Below are 17,036 nucleotides of genomic sequence, written 5' to 3'. Positions count from 1 at the left end.
TGGGTACTTTAGAAAGGTAAGTTTGGCAGGTTAACCAGACACAAATGGAAGACTAACTAAAAAAAGGCTATTCCTAACCTGGGTGTTAGGAACTGAAGGCGTGAATTACATCGGTGGCAGGATAAATGGAGAGGAAGAAGCAAATAGACAGCTCAATGGAAGAGGTGAGAAGATAAAAGAAAGACAGGATGCAGAGGTGGAAACTGATGAAGAATCAAAGGTGACTTCTAGCTTCCTAGCCTTGGGTGTAAGATTAAATAGTAGGTTTGACATACATGGTTGGTTGGTAAGGTAATTCCTTTGTGGAATATGGTGGGGCATGGGATTTCCATTTTGCATGTGTGCAATTTGGTGTCATGTCTTGTAGACACCCGTGTATAGAACCTCTTGGAAAGATGATTTTAAGCCATCAGCTTTGAGGTTATGGATGAATCCATGATATAAACTTTATTTAGAATGTAGTAATTCCTACGTCACTGATAGTATTCTCAGTGTTGTTAAAATTATACACAGTAGGAAGATCTGCTATTCTTGCTCCCAATTTAAAATAATTATGCAAAATATGCTTCAAAATACTTTATACATCAATCTGCCACTTGGATGCTTTTCTACAGTTTCTCACCCTTGAATATACAAAACAAATAAATGCAAGACATAACCCTCTTTTTCTTATTGTTTTCATTAAAAAAATAATACTTAGCTTTAGGGGAGCACATTAAATTTTTTTAAATTAAATATTTCTCAGTAAGTTCAAATCATCTTTATAAGCAAAAAATTCAGTTATGTCCCTATTTTTCATATGAGAAAACTGAGGATCTAGGTGGTTAATGACGCCCTTGAGGTGACTCGGGAAATGATGATGGGAAATTAGCTGATTTTCCTGAGATTTCATTCAGTAACCCTTTCTCTGCTTCTCACTAAGATAAAATACAAATACAATTCTGAATTCCTGTATTATTCCAATAGCACCAGTTAAAGAGATAATGATAAAAATATCAGGAGAAGAGACAAATTCAACTAAAATACTTATTAGACTAAGTGTTTCTATTTGCTTCTGATTTTATATATGAACTAGAATTTGTTTTCAAAATTTTGGGATATGAAAAAAATGTGAGATTTGATGTCACTCTATTCTGTTATGTCCCCCTGGATTCTAGTCCCTAATCTGTTAATGATTGGGCCCATGACCAAGAAAAAAATCTCTGATCTTGTTTTCTGGTTTGTAAAGCTTAGCTGACAGACTTCATAGAGGTGTGAGGATTAAATGAGATATTTTATGTGGAAGTACCCTGCAAATAGTAAAGAGCTACAAAATGTCAATCTTCATCATCACCATCAAAAACATCATTATTTCTGATGTTTCTGGACAAAAAATACGACAAGCCACATTATTATTCCTTTATTAAAAAATCTAATCATTAAAAAACCCAAACAAATGACACTATAAGCTTTTTGTACCAGGTTTTGTCTTTTTTTTTTTTTCCAGTGTAACCTTTCCAACTGTGGATTTTTTACAATGATTGCAAAATTGACTAAAAATCCCAGGTATCCATTGTATAGTTGTTAGGTTTATATGATATTAAGTCAGAGGTGCTCTTTGCATAAATTACTCCCCAGGGAGTAACTTACACATGGGGAGAATCTGCTTCAATAAGTTCTTAATTATAAAATGATCTAAGTCTAAAGGAAATGAAAATAGAGGTAATTTGCCCCCTGGGGTGTGAGAAGATGTTCTGGAAAGCCACAAAGGTTATCTTACACAACTTCGGAAATACAAATGGGATAAGGAATGATTCGATAGAGCATCTGCATATTTATACATATTTATAATTCTAGCTCAACATGTATCCTGAAGAACCATAAACATTTTAACAGTATTTTTAAAGAGAAAGAAGTCACTTAAAAGTGTATATGTGTAAGCCTGTTGTGTGGGAAGGGGTTATCAGTTTGGAAAACCTATGACCATTTTTACCTACTATGACAGAACAGATCATCTGAGGTTTATTATAGGTGAATATAAATTTAAATAATTTAAAGTACGAATCCTTTTCCTTTTCTCTCATTTAAAATAAACTGCTTCTGAGCTACAGATTCACAGTTCACACTATATATTTTATAAAGCACATCTTCAAGGAGGGTATTTCAGACACTAATTACGGCAACACATCACATTATTGCTCCAATGTTTGCCATTTCTAAATGTCTTGCCATTACACCAGTCATTGTTTCCTGTGCGATTGTCTTTTGGTGACTGCAGATCTAGAGACAAGCTATTTATCGTGGTTTCAAACTGAACATCTAGGGAGGATTTGGTGGCTTGGACCTCACCAGCTGTGACAATGAAGGTGATAGAGGCTGAGGAGGGAGTTCAACATCCATACTTTTGCTGGACTCATAGATTAATTCAACAATAGCCTCTGAGACGAATTTAGATGGGCTGCAATGCCCTGAGAGATGGCTTGAGATGTGCTCATTTATCAGGTTTTCAATTTCTTATATCGTCCTTTCACTTACATTTTTCTATTGGTAAGCCTCTGTGGAGACTGTAGTTAATTTTTATTTACCAATTAAATTTTCTTGTTTATAAAAGCAATCATATATTGTTTATTTGGAAACGATATTCTTACAGCATCAAAGAGTGTCAGGGAAGATTTAAAATAATTTGATGTTTAACTTCATATTAGAATAATTCATGAAGTACAACTAACTTAATATCCCCTGATTTGGCAGGCAGGTCCTACTCAACGATTGCAGAGTAGTAATCCAAATTTGTCTCCCTCTTTGAAGATGGCAGTTCTCACCCTGGAGTACTCCTGAAGGCCCTTCCTTGCTGAGGGGCCCTTAACACAGCATCACACAAAGCCACCACGCTTTTCATTCTCCCTGCTTCTCAAAACATACATATCTTTAGTTCTACTCCTTCAGAAGCCCCAGCTGTGACACCAGGTATCAAGGTTAAATAAACTAATCCGGGCTAATGCGTTAACTAGAAAATGAATCACTTTGATTCATCAAAATACCTTTACTGTTAAAAGCGTCCGTAAGGAATGGTAGTAATAATGGACCTTTTACGTACTTTCTGGTTGGTGGAAACATTTTTTTACTGTGTGAGCTCCTATGGCTCTCCTTTCCTACCATTCCAACTCTTATACCTCAACCCGGCCGTTTTTATATTCTGGCCATTTTAAATCCATTGAGGACAGAGTCCAGGTCATACTTCTTTTAAAATATTTTCTATGGAGCCTGAAAGAGAATTCTTATAACTCCTTAAAGCAATAGTCCTAATTTTTTTTCTTTCAGTACAACCAAAAGATATGACCCTCCCTTTTATGAAAGAGGCTTTAAGTAATACTGATTTTCCATATTTGGGGTGAGGAGAAGAAATCAAAATCTCAAGACTGGAGTGTATGTATTTTGAAAAAGGCCCCCTGGTGATTCTGATATGATAAAAGACTCCCATTGAGAATTAAATGAATCAAATTATTAACAAGGAATTCTCTGTAGCATGTAAGCCACTGCAAAGGAAATAAGATCCTGGGATAAGGCCAGAATCTGAAAATACTAAGGAGTGACCAGTAGTTCTCTCTATATTTCCTGGCTTTTGTTTGGGGGCTATACCTGCAGCATCTTTTGTTTTCTTAAGGAAAATATGAAGCATCTACCCATAACCAGGATAACTCCCATTCCTGGACACTGGGTTTGCCTGCCAGTTCCTCCTTCCCAGAATTTTACAGTTATGCTAAAAGTGGGCAGTGCAGGAAGAACTCTTAATGTCTGAGTAAAGCACAATTTGCATATGTAAAAATTTCCAATACAGATGACTATTTTGGTTAAAAATCTTTTTGCAGATGGTCTCAGTAGCCCAAGTTGTATCTACTACTTAGATTGTATCTCATGTATCATTTGTGGAAAATCTGAATTAAAATCCCTGTTTGTACTCTTTTCCTCTCTCACTGGCAGATTAAGTATCTACCTCTATTAGGTACAAAACTCTGTGATATCACATAGCAACAGCCCCAAAAGATGAAGCAGGTATTCTTGAAATCTGGTTCCACTGTAACTTTGATTTATCAGAAAATAGCTCCAAGATTGGGGTAGGATGAAAGTGTGGAAAAATGAGACCCTCAGGAAAAAAGTAAAAGTCTTTGAGCCTTTGCCCTTATACCATGTTATGTGGTAATTTGAAAAGATTCCAGATATTGGATCAGGTTTGTGTTCTCGCTTATCTCATCAGGGCACAGAGTATCTTAATCCCAGCATCCTGCTTAAATACCAAATATAGTGCATGAAATTCAGTGTACTCTAATTCCTACTGGAATGCCCTCACATCTATCAGTATTTGGGGTCACCCTTTCTTCTCAAGCTCTTCTCTGTAGTATTCAGGGTGGTGGTCTGTGTGAACTTTCTTTTCTATTCAGTTGATAGACAGCTTCTGAATGATCTAAAGATACCATTTATTTTTATATCACTATAATTCGCTACACTGTATATCATTGGAAGCCACAGTAAGAAAAAAATTACTATCATAAGATAATGGCAAAAAATGATTTTTTCCAAAGGCATAATTGGTAGGATTATCATGAAGGGAGTTGATTTATCTTTGGCGTATTAGCATTTACCCCTAAAGAGTTGCTTGCTTACTCTGACTCCCCAGAAGAGTGAAACAACAGAGAACGAGACCAACAAAGACCAACAGAGAACAATGACAGAAATTAGTATTATCATTAGTAACATTACTGATAATAAGTTAAATATCCCCCTTGGAAGCAAAGCAAATCACTTTTGTAAGTCGTCCTGGTTTTAAACTCATAATGTTTGAATTAATTCCCATTAAGTACATCTCGTCCTGTCAAAGTGTTCATTATAATGAGATAATGTGTGTGTAGGACCTGACATCATTCAGGTTGAAAGCAGTTAATGCCTCCCATGACCACTCACAGTGTGATCTGTACACCAGTTGCATCGGCAAGACCTGTGAGCATGTTAGAAATGCAGACTATCAAGACTTGCCCAAGCCAACTGCATCAGAATTTGCTTTGTAACAAGCTCCCAGGGCAGTATTCAAATTTGAAAAGAAATGTTCTATGATGTCCAGGTAATTACAGTTTTAGCTACTATGAGAATTGATGGAATTTTTAATTGTGCTGGCATTACAGGAAATTAAAAACTTTACAGGATTCTGGAAAAGCACATTCTGCTATTGTCTTTTAGGCATTTCTCTTTTGTTCAAAAGGCAGTAAGACGATTGAAGGGTTAGTTATAAAAAACTCTGGTCATTAATTGCCAGGGCAGAAGAAAGAGAAGGCAGAGTATTCCCAGAAACATCTTGCGTTACTGTAATGAACATCCAGTGTACCGGTTTCCTTTGCAGATTTAACGGTTGTCAGCTGTGCCTACATCTTCTTCATGTTACAACACTGCATGGTAGCGTGTCCCCCCTCTTCTGTGGACTCCCTCTTGGGGTTCTGGATGCTAGCTCACTCTCTGGATCCTCAGTGTGAAAAAGCCTCTCGAGAAGATTAAAAAACAGTTTTTCTATTTTAAAAGTGGAATTGCACCAAGTTTACTTCTTTTGTTAAATGTAAGAAGGTCAAACAGTGTTTGAAACAGAAATGAACTCATTTCAGCTAGCCATGGTAATTCTGGAAATGAAACATTTGGAATGCTGCCCCATCTCATGAAAACAGATTAGTTAACATAGAGTTCAATAGTCATGGTGGATACTCATCACATTCCTCTCCTCTATCATAGTGCCGTCTTGAGACCTGCTACTCAAAGTGTGGTCCCTGACCAGCAGCACTGGCATGGCTTGGGTGCTTGACAGAAATGTGGGCACTTAGGTCCTACCCTAGACCAACATAATCAGAATCTGCACTGTAAGAGAACCTCTGTGATGCATATGCAGAGTAAAATTTGAGAAGTTCTGGAAGAGAGAAAGGAAAGACCTTCTACAATTTAACTCTCAGGGTATCTACCCCTCAAGCTCCAACTCTCTGTGAAGAGAACTTTATATAAGAAAAAAAGACATGCATCCTCTTTGATAGCTAATTCTTCCAGTTATAAAAAGAAGAAAACAGCAGTCATTGTGCTGCAGTGAAAAAACTTGTCTCTCTTTAGTTCCTTAATTTGTTTCTGAACCCCTTTCTCTAGTCTCCATTTAGCTGAAAACTTCAATAGGAAATTCTAGTTTATGCAGCACCACCTTCACTGAAGGAGGGCAGGGATGGAGAAACTCCACGCACCAGGTCACACAGATGATTCAGAGTGACCAGGCAGAGTTAATTCTCTGGAGAAAAATTCAAAAGAGCAAAAAAGCCTCTTTTAGAAGATGAAAAAATACAGCTTTTCTATGTTAAAAATCTAATTGCATTAAGAGAATGAAGAGACAAGTCACAGACTGAGAGAAAATATTGTAAAACACGTATCTGATAAAGGACTTGTATGCAAAATATTCAAAGAGCTCTTAAACTTCAAAAACTGGGCAAAAGATCAAAACTGACACCTCACCAAAGAAGATACATGGACAGCAAATAAGCATATGAAAAGATGCTCAATGTCATATTATATTAGGGAATTATAAATTAAAACAACACACTTTTAGAATGACTGAAATCTAAAAAAAACTGACAATACCAAATGCTGGCGAGGATGCAGAACAAAGGGAATTCGTTGCTGGTGGGAATGCAAAATAGTACAGTCCCTTTGGAAGACAGTTTAGCAGTTTCTTACACAGCCACATGGTGTTACCATATGACTCGGCAATTGTGCTGCTACGTATTTACCAAGTGAGCTGAAAACTTATGTCTACACAAAAACCTGCAAATGGATGTTTATGGCAAGTTTATTCATAATCACCCCAAACTGGAAACAAACAAGACATCCTTCAATAAGTGAGTGGCTAAACCCACTATGGCACATCCAGACAATGGGATATTATTCAGTGCTGACAAGAAATGGGCTATCAAGCCATGACAAGATATGGAGGAACCTTATATGTATGTTGCTAAGTGAAAGAAGACAGTCTGAACAGTCTACATATGGTATGATTCCAACTATATCACAGTCTGGAAATGGCAAAACTCTGGAGTCAGTTAAAAAAAAAACAAAAAACAGTGGTTGTCCCAGGTTTGGGGGATAAATAGGTGAAACACAGAGAATTGTTAGGGTAGTGAAACTGTGCTGTACGATACTGTAATGATGGATACATGTCTATGCATTTGTTGAAACTCACAGAAATCCACAGAGCAGTACCACACAAAGAGTGAACCTTAATGTAAACTAAGGACTATAGTAAATAATAATGTGTCAGTATTGGTTCACTAATTAATTGGTTCATTAATATATCACACTAATGCAAGCTAGTAATAATAGAGGAAATTGTATGTGAGAGGGTGGGTGGATATATGGAACTCTGCTCAATTACTTTGTAAATCTAACACTGTACTAAAAATTCTATTAACTATTAGAAATAATTGAATTACTCAAAGTGCTTCTTTTGATGGAGGTAGTGAAAATCCTCTGAGACAGCCCCAGCAAAGGCAATTGAGCAAGCATTTGTTTTAGGCCACAGATATGTGCAAAACCAAGTTTCTGTCTCCAAAGTGAATACAATGATTGTACAACCCCACACAGGTCTACATAATCTCGACACAGGGCAGACTGAGATGAATGCTAAAATAAACCTGGAAGAAGTATATTGATTTCAACTAGGGAAAGCTGGCAAGATTTGATGGATGAGGTGGCTTTTGAGCTGGGTCTTAGAGAGTAAACAGGGTAGTTAATGGGGTTAAATGAAAAATAAATAGTAGCAGAATTCTTTTAGAGTTATCAAACAATCATGCTTTTATCTGTAGTCACATATGTCATATTGAACCATATGAATTTGCCACCCTTTTGTGCAAGGAGATAGTCAACGTTGGCGATTTCATGTGGTTCAACCCAGTTTCACTGTTCACTGTGCTCTAAGATGTGGTTCCTATATTACATTATTTTCAAGAGTACTTGAAAAGGCCAATTAACAGGGACATGGTTGAGAAATATAAAAATAAAGCCACTAAATTATATATTTGAAGGTAAACAATTCAAAGGTTGAAACAGGAAGACTAATTAACACTCCCCCGCCCCCCATACACACCAAGAAAACCCTAAGCAACTGAAGTGTGGGGTGGAAAGGACACAGTACTATTTCTCACTCTTTCTATTGATAGATGTGGTAGAGACCATTCCTGAAGTTTTTCAGAGAACTTGAAAATAAGAGAAAAAAAAAAAAAGTCTCTTCCTGCTTAGTGGTAAAGAAAGACCAAATCTCTTGAAGTGTGTTAAAAAAGAGACAAACCAAGACTACAGGGGCAAAGATAAGGACATAGTCTAAGATACAGTGATCAGAATACAATTTCAACGCCTTCGTTCTTGAAAGAGAAACCTAGTGAAATAGACGTGGCATCTCATCTTTGCATGAGATACTTGGGTGGATTCTTGTCCCACATGAGGACGACGTCCATATAAGATCAGAATGTTGGCACCATATTAACATTTTTCTTCCTAATGTAATAAGAGCTTGATTTAACTGGCTCACAATGTCCTACAGTCTGCTTGGATGGTCAAAAACTGAACAGTATTATAATTTATCCCTCTTACATATTTACAAACGCTTCTGTTTTTTAAACATGCCCTTAGCCATGGATGCAGCAAATAATTACATAAACAAACTTTAGAACATAGGTGAGATATTTACACCAGTTTTGTGTGTGTCAGAGAGAGAGAGAGAGAGAGAGAGAGAGAGAGAGAGAGAGAGAGAGAGAGAATGAAATGGAAAAAGAACAGTCACTACCATTATCCCCAAAGACTTTCTTTGCCATCAGAGGGTTGACGTAGGGAAAAATTCATTTGAATGGGCACTCCAACATGACATGAGAGATCTTTCACTTATGGGAGAACACCTGGATACCAGTGATCATTCTATAAGAACTCAGATTTTAGGAACTCATTTTTTGGATTAACTGCAAGAGATTTGATTCTGTTTTTAACATAGACAGTGCTACAATAGAAAAATATATTGTAAGTATCTGCACTGAGAATTACATTTTTATATCGTTTATGTTCTAGCAAACTTGCAACTCAAGTCTCCATTGTTTCTGAATTGAATTTTGAAAAGAAATTATAGAATTGAAAAGACAATCGTAATTTTTATTTCATCTCTAGAGACGAGAACAAGTTCAGAGGTTGGAGAAAGGCACGTTTGGGTTTAGTTCATCCTTATATAGACAACCTTTTTCAAAAAAGGAGACACTTAGAATTTAAACGAATATATTCTCACCTGTATGCAGCACCAGAAATTATTTTAGGGGTAAAATGATAACTTGGGATGTCACTCCAGTAAGCCCTTTCTTATAATTTCACCCTATTCCAAACATCACAAAGGCCCTATATCAAGGTAGGCAAAGGCTTAGCCACTCAACAAATATAGAATTATGAGTGCCTGGCTCCCTTGAAGACTAAAGTGCCTTTCTGCTGATACTGCACACTTTCCCTAAAGAGATTACCAGCATAATCCTAAACATTATAGGACCCAAGCTATCTTATTTTTGAGCTCATCAGATCCATCATGCTGCACGTAATCCCTAACAGCTTTATTCAGTGTTTACGTAAGCTGGTGAGGGAGTTCTGTGAACAACGATGACCAAGTACTAAGAACAGATACCCTGATTTTCAAATTTCATTTTCACAAGTTTCGTTTGAACTGTTTTTCTACAAGCAGCAAATTCATAATCATTGCTTGATAGTTTATAACAACATTTGCATGGAGATGTTTATGGCTGCTCCATTCGTTAGCTGTGTTTCTTATACATTAATTTCTACCAAAGGCATTTTGATGCTACCAGGTGGTCTAAATTGGTAGGAAAAAGTGGAGTTTTTCTGAGTATTTTCTTTAGAGGCTTGAATTACTTCAAAGCAGCAGAAATATTTATTTTGGGGGAAATAATAGAGGAAAGAGACTGGTGAAAACCAGTTGCTAAGCACAGCACTAAAATTTCTACCGTAGTAACTTGAAAAAAAGCTGCAGCTTTAATCTGGAATATTTCTTTTAATTCCACTAAAATTCAAGAGGAAAGTAAAATATCTGGTTCTCTTAAAAATGTAAAGGCACGTTTGTTCATACAGTTCATTTAAAAAATGAGGGGTGTGTGTGTGTGTATGTGCACATACACGTATAAGCTCCTAAAATTAAAGTGTTCTATGTAACTTTACAATAGAAGACAAATTCATGTTTGTTTTTTTAACACCAAATCAAGGGAGAAATTTCAGAACATTTAAGTTTACCTGTCAGCCTCTGCTAATTGTAATTCAGACCCAAAGAGGATTAAGTACATAGACATTAATATGTCCAGTGTTATTAATTTCTAAACAATAGCAACAATATCCTGAGTAAATCTGTCAATAGGAAGGATAAATCGTTGTTTAAAGATTCCATTGATGTCAGAACTGCAATCTGCTGGTAATGGCTTATTTCATGAATAAAGTCTTTATATATATTTTGGAATCAGTGAATAATTGCCTTGAAACAATATCTATTCTAAAAACACAGGCACTAGGAAGCTCTAACATTGTGGGAAAATGTACTTCTGAGTTAATATAATATTTTAGGAGTTTTAATTTGCTTAGTAACTTTTTTTGAACTTTTAGGCTTATATGATTTGAAACGAACAATTATATCAATTTACATGTTAAGATTTCCAACTGTTGTTCTAGTACTAACAAAAAAAATGGCAATAAATCATGCACCATATTGACCTGAAATATTTTTAAAGTGAATGCTCAAAAATCTCTCTATGTTATGAGATAATGTGTGTTTAGGGAACTATATACTACTTTACTTACAAAAAATTTAGAAGAAAAACTCAAACATAATTCACCTGACTGTTAATAATCATTCAACCAAATAGAATTTTTTTTGAAAACAGATTTCTTACATATGAGAAAGTGCCTGCCATAATATATTGATAAAGAAATTTTTTTAAAAAATTACAAAAGTAAAATGATCTTAACAATAGTAATGGCAATAGCTAAAATCAAAGCAACAAAATTATGACATGGATGTTCACAGTGTTAACCTCATGTTAGTGTAATGGGCAGACGACCACATGAATTCAGTCTCAAAACTTATGCGTTTGGTAATTTGCTCTAGGATATAATAATATTTATATACAAATATGGTCTCCAGTGTAAAATAAAACCTGAGTGACTTATTTATTATATACATGCTCAAGTCAGAAAATATTTTATTGTTCCCGCACTTAGCCATCACTTTATTTTGCCGAGAGCTTATAAACGCTTACTGTCTTGCCTGAAGGATAGTTCGTACAGCTAACTGTCAGAAGAAAGAAGAAAATGCAAAACTCACCAGTGGCCTCAGCTTTGGTTTTGAGCTCATCCTCACACATTTTGACGTAGCAATTAAAAGTCTAATCGAAAAATATCGCACTTTTCATTAGAGGTCTAACGTGTCTGTCCCTATGTTACCCTACAATGAGAATCCCAACAGACTGCATTAATGAGATTAAATGAAAGAGGAGTTAAAGGCATCACCTGTTCCGTTTCATTAAGTGAGGGTGAAGGGCTGCCCAGGCAAGGAAGGCAGGAGGGAGAACACTGGTTTTACTTTTTTTTTTTTTTTTTTTTGCTGTGCGCGGGCCTCTCACTGTTGCGGCCTCTGCCGCTGCGGAGCACAGGCTCCGGACGCGCAGGCTCAGCGGCCATGGCCCACGGGCCCAGCCGCTCCACGGCATGTGGGATCTTCCCAGACCAGGGATCGAACCCGTGTCCCCTGCATTGGCAGGAGGATTCTTAACGACTGTGCCACCAGGGAAATCCCCAGACAGAATTTCTGATCTTCAAGCCTTGTCACAAGGAAGGATAAATATATGAGTTTGTAAAAATTGCTTTGACTTCCATAGAAAAGAGCATGATCTTTAGTTGAGAGCAATATGCTCACATGAGTGTCAGCTTTATGTAACTTTTGCTTAGAGTTAGTAAATTGTTTCAGTGATGAATCTCAAACCTTTCTCTTCACCCCTCACCTCCCCCTACCACTTTTGACAGCTCTCATTTTTTTCCCCTAATCACTTGTCACAAATGGTTTCTTGATCTCCTTCCCTTCTGTTCCTCTCTTCATTTAAGTATCTCGGCTTTTTCCTGGCCCACACTATATGGGAAGAAAGGCAAGGGGTGGAGAGGTGCTTAGAGGAGGCTGGGTAAACCCCTTAAATATTATTGTCAGTCTAGCAGAGCTGAGCCCAGTGGTTCTCAGCTCTGGATGCCCACTGGAATGATCTGGAGAATTAAAAAGTATCGAGGCCTAGGGATTTCTCTCTTACTTCCTTCCCGTTGATTTGTTTAGAGCAGGGCCAAGGCATGTGGACTTTTTAAACATTGCCAGCATGATTCCAATGAGCAGCTGGGACTGAAGACCCCTGAAATGTTTCTCAGAATCACCAGAGCCATAGATTCCTGACCCCCCACCAACTACTGAGTCAGAATCTTCTGAGGAGAACTTGAAGAAGCTAGAGTAGTAAGCACTCAGGTATTTGCTATAATTAGATACATGTGGGAAAAACTCAAGGACAGAAGCTTGAAGTTTGAATTAGATTTGAATTAGAACATCTGGTTTGGGATTCTTGGGTAAGTTACTAAACTTTTTCTGTGCCTCAGGTTACATATCTCTAACATAAGATCATAACATCTGCCCACTTGAGTTGTATGAGGAGGAAATGTGAAAGTCCTTAGCACTGTGTCTGGTACATATTGGAAATTCAGCAAATATATTTGAAAATGAATCTTCTTGCCTTTGCTTATCTCTGAGACATGCATTTTGGCTGTTGACTCTGGTTATTATTTGTTCATTCAGCCAATACATATTAATTAATAATTAATATTATTTGTACTAGACACTGGGAAACAAATAAGATGGAGTTCGCACTTCAGTGTGTATTTAAAACCTATGGGTTTAGGGTCTTCCCTGGCGGTTCAGTGGTTAAGACTCTGCACTCCCAGTGCAGCAGGCACGGGTTTGATCCCTGGTGGGAAACTAAGATCCCACATGCCACACGGTGCAGCCAAGAAAAAAAAGAGAAAGGAAAGAACAACAACAACAAAAAAAACCTTGGGTTTAATTCTATTTAAATTCTTCCATTATAATTGTCATTTTCTATATAATAGCAGGAATAATACTTTTAGAAGACCTGTTGGTAATGAGGATAGGTAAGAAAGCTATTTAGAACCACTTTTTTTTTTTTTTTTTTTTTTTGCCGTATGCGGTCCTCTCACTGTTGTGGCCTCTCCCGTTGCGGAGCACAGGCTCCGGACGCGCAGGCTCAGCGGCCATGGCTCACGAGCCCAGCCGCCCCGCGGCATGTGGGATCTTCCCAGACCGGGGCACGAACCCGTGTCCCCTGCATCGGCAGGCGGACTCCCAACCACTGCGCCACCAGGGAAGCCCAGAACTATTTTTTTGAAGTCAGAAAGTAAACAGACTTGGGGGATACCAAATGTTTCACGTGTTACCATTTGAATGGGGAAGCTGAATTGTTCTCTGTGAACTACTTAAAGGTTAGTAAATGCTACCTTGCGTGGAACGAAATTTATAGGCACCATTCATAGGATGCTGGAAGCCAAATCCTGGGTTAGAAACTTATACCTCCTCATGCCTCCTGAGCCTTGAAAAAAAAATCCAGCTCCTGCTCTGGCGAGCCAGGAAATTAGTACCAAACAACGCTGAAACAGACTCAATGGCGCCTTGATGCACAGAGCATGCCCATGCCCCACAAACAAAGGTCAGGACTGGAGATAGAAGCACGTGCACGAGGGGGGAATCCAGCCTGAATACGGGACGTATGGTCAGGAAAGAAAGGAAGAAATGGTTGGAATTTATCTAGAGTTATAGTGTTATCACACCGCTCTCCTTATCAAAAATCTTCCAGCCCTCCAGGGCCCACAACACAAACCCATTCTCCTCTTTAGTCTGGCTTTTCGCAGCCTGGGTCAGCCCTGTGTTCAGGTACTTACCCTGTGATCCAGGGCCAAATCCATCCATCTACCTTGAAAGTCTGCCCCAAACTCCTCACTTCTCAGCCTCTTCCATGACACTCCTCTCTCCTCCTCGACGCTGCTGAGGGCCTCTCTCTACTGTGCTCCAACTACCCACACCTGACCTATTCTTGAAGACCCAGCTCAACACCCATCACCTCTGCAAAGCATCCCCTGCCCACTCCAATCATAGTGATTACCCTATCATTTGGTCCTGGTGTTCTTCATTAATCCTGTTTATTTGTTCACCTTTCACGTTGACTGTAAGCTCCTTAGGGATAAAACCCTCTCTGTGTTTCTCTCAACGTCTCCTAGAGATTCAATAAAATGTATGGAGTCCGTTAGTGGGTGAGTGTATTCCTGCTGATTGACTGTGGCACTGGGGGACCATATATAATTCTCACCACCTACTCCCACCATTTCCTTTAACTCATGTTTCACTTTGATAGCTCATCTTTGGGGCATGTTGACTTATTTGCTTGCTGCTACTTAGCAGAGATGAGAGCAGGTTAAGAAAAATATCTCTTATCTCTTTTTGCCCTTTATTTAATCATAATTGGTTTTTAGTGTAGGAACAAGGACATTGAACCAAGAAACTTCTCTTGATTTCCTGTTCTCCTGTAATCTACTACCTTTCCCTTCATCCCCTATGTCAGGCATTTAATTGCCACTTTGGAGTTTTCTCCCACTGGTGTAGGTCCCTTCTTTGTCCTGTTTGGATTTCTTTTTCTCTGGTTAGGAGTATTATCACTGGAGGCAAGAGGGTGTTGATCTCTCCTCCTGGATGGCTCTCCCTTCACCCCACTCCACTGTAGGCAGCAACTATTATACACTTGTCATACCAATGTGGTACTTAGACTGTCCCTGGTATTACAAGACATTAAGCTAGTGGGACAGAAAAGTACTTAAAAAAAAAATCTCCTAAGATTCAGGGGAAAAATGAGAGATGAAGCTTCTTAAACAAAAGATGTGTCATAAAAGAGAGAGAGCTTGATTTTATTAAAAAACTGTCCCTCTTTAGCACTGGGGTTCTCAAATTATAGTTCCCCAGAACAGCAGGATCAGCAGGATCACCTGGGAACTTGTTAGAAATGCAAATTCTCAGACCCCACCCAAGACGTATTGACTCAGAACCTCTGATGTGGGTGTGTGGGAGGGGCTCCAGCCATCTGTGTCCTCACGGCCCTACCGGTGGCTCTGATCACGCTCGTGTTTCAGAGCCACTGGTTTACAGCATGGGTTTTCCAATCAGGAGGAGCTAGAGTTAACTGGCAGCTCTGTCACACACTGGTGGTGTGCTCTGGACAAGTTATTTAATCTTCTGACGCCTCAGTTTCATCATTTGTAAAAATGGCCATAAGAACATCTACCTGATAGAAGTATTGAAGAATTTAAAGTATGGTAATTCCTGTAAAGTATTCAGCTCTGTCCTAGGCACAAAATAAGCACTCAGTGACTGTGGGCCATTACTGTATTACTTTAGTGGAGACTACAAAGTGTTCCGTACTTTAAAAATCTCTGCTATTTTTCTTTATACGTTTCTCAAAACAACTTGGCTGCATGTTAAAAATCATTTGAGGAGCTTAAAAAAAAATCTGATTCCCAGGAGATTTACTGCAGACCAATTTAGTAGGAAGTTTTGGATGTGAGACGAGACATTTTTATTTTACAGAAGATGCCAAGATAATTTTGATGTAATTTAGATAACATAATGCTGTTATATATTAAAATCAACATTGCCATGAAAAAGTGGTGTAAGATTAAATACAGGTAAGAATTAATCATCAGTAATATCAGATGTCATATTCATTATTTCCATGATTCTGCCCCAATTCAATGGCAGAAATGTACAGAGAAACGCTGAAGGTAGGTCCTACAGCAGGGTTCCCAACCTTGCCATTATTGACATTTGGAGCTGGATAATTCCTTTTTCTGGGAGCCGTTCTGTGCACTGTAAACATCCTTGGCCTCTATCCACTAGAAGCCAGTATCACCCTATAGCTGTGACAACCAAAAAGGTTTCCAAATATTGCCAACTATCTCCTGGTGACAAAATAGCCCCCAGTTGACAACTGTAGTTGTTTTAGAGTTTCAGTGTCTGGATACAAATCTAGGCTTTACTATTTAACAGCTATCTGATTAGAGCAAGGTATTTAACCCCTCTGAGTCTCGGTTTACACTCCTGTGAAATGGAGGTAATAATAGTATCCACCTCATGAGTTCTGTTATGCCGTTTGAAAAATAAAAGAGAAAATGCATAGAAAGCACCGAGAACAGTGTCTGAAGCATGGTAAATGCTATGGACTGAATGTTCCTGTCTTCCCAAATTCATATGTTGAGATCCTATCTCTCAATATGATGGTATTAAGAGGTGGGGCCTTTGGAGTGATTAAGTTATGAGGATGGAGCCCTCATTAAATGGGATTAGTGCCATTATAAAAAATTCCCAGAGAGCTCTTTCACTCTCTTTTCACCATGTGAGGATACTATGGGAAGTTGGCAGTCTGGAACATGGAAGAGGGAACCCAATCTAATCTTAGACTTCCAGCTTCTAGAACTTCTAGAGAAACAAATTTCTGTTGTTTATCATCCACCTGGTCAATCAGTCTATGGTACTTTGTTACAGCAGCCTGAACAGAGTAAAACAATACATATTCAGTAAGTATCAGCTATCATGTATATATATATATATATATATATATATATATATATATATATATATATATATAGTCTTTATCTTGATTCCAAACCACTCGGAAAACTCTTCTACTAAAGTCTTTGCATAGAATTTGTGTATCCATTTATCAGTTTATCCTCTGAGTAATGAATCAGAATGACTAAATATACTCATATACATCTTAGGGTCTACAGTGGGTGTAGAGGCAGAGGAGCAGGGTGTGTCGGAATCATCAGAACAGGGTTCTATTTCCACCCTTTTCTAGCGATGCACTTTT

General features: G+C 38.0%; 1 protein-coding gene across 1 annotated transcript in view; it reads right to left on the bottom strand.

Annotated features, from left to right (window-relative positions):
* The window catches only part of RORB (RAR related orphan receptor B), a 178,793-nt gene that overhangs the window by 51,634 nt on the left and 110,123 nt on the right, over positions 1–17,036 (bottom strand). The gene's annotated exons all lie outside the window — the stretch shown is intronic.

Source organism: Mesoplodon bidens, assembly GCF_964165515.1.
Source record: "Mesoplodon bidens genome assembly, chromosome: 6".
Classification (NCBI taxonomy): domain Eukaryota; kingdom Metazoa; phylum Chordata; class Mammalia; order Artiodactyla; family Ziphiidae; genus Mesoplodon; species Mesoplodon bidens.
The sequence above is the reverse complement of the archived record's forward strand: the minus strand, read 5'-3'. Positions and strand labels throughout refer to the sequence as shown.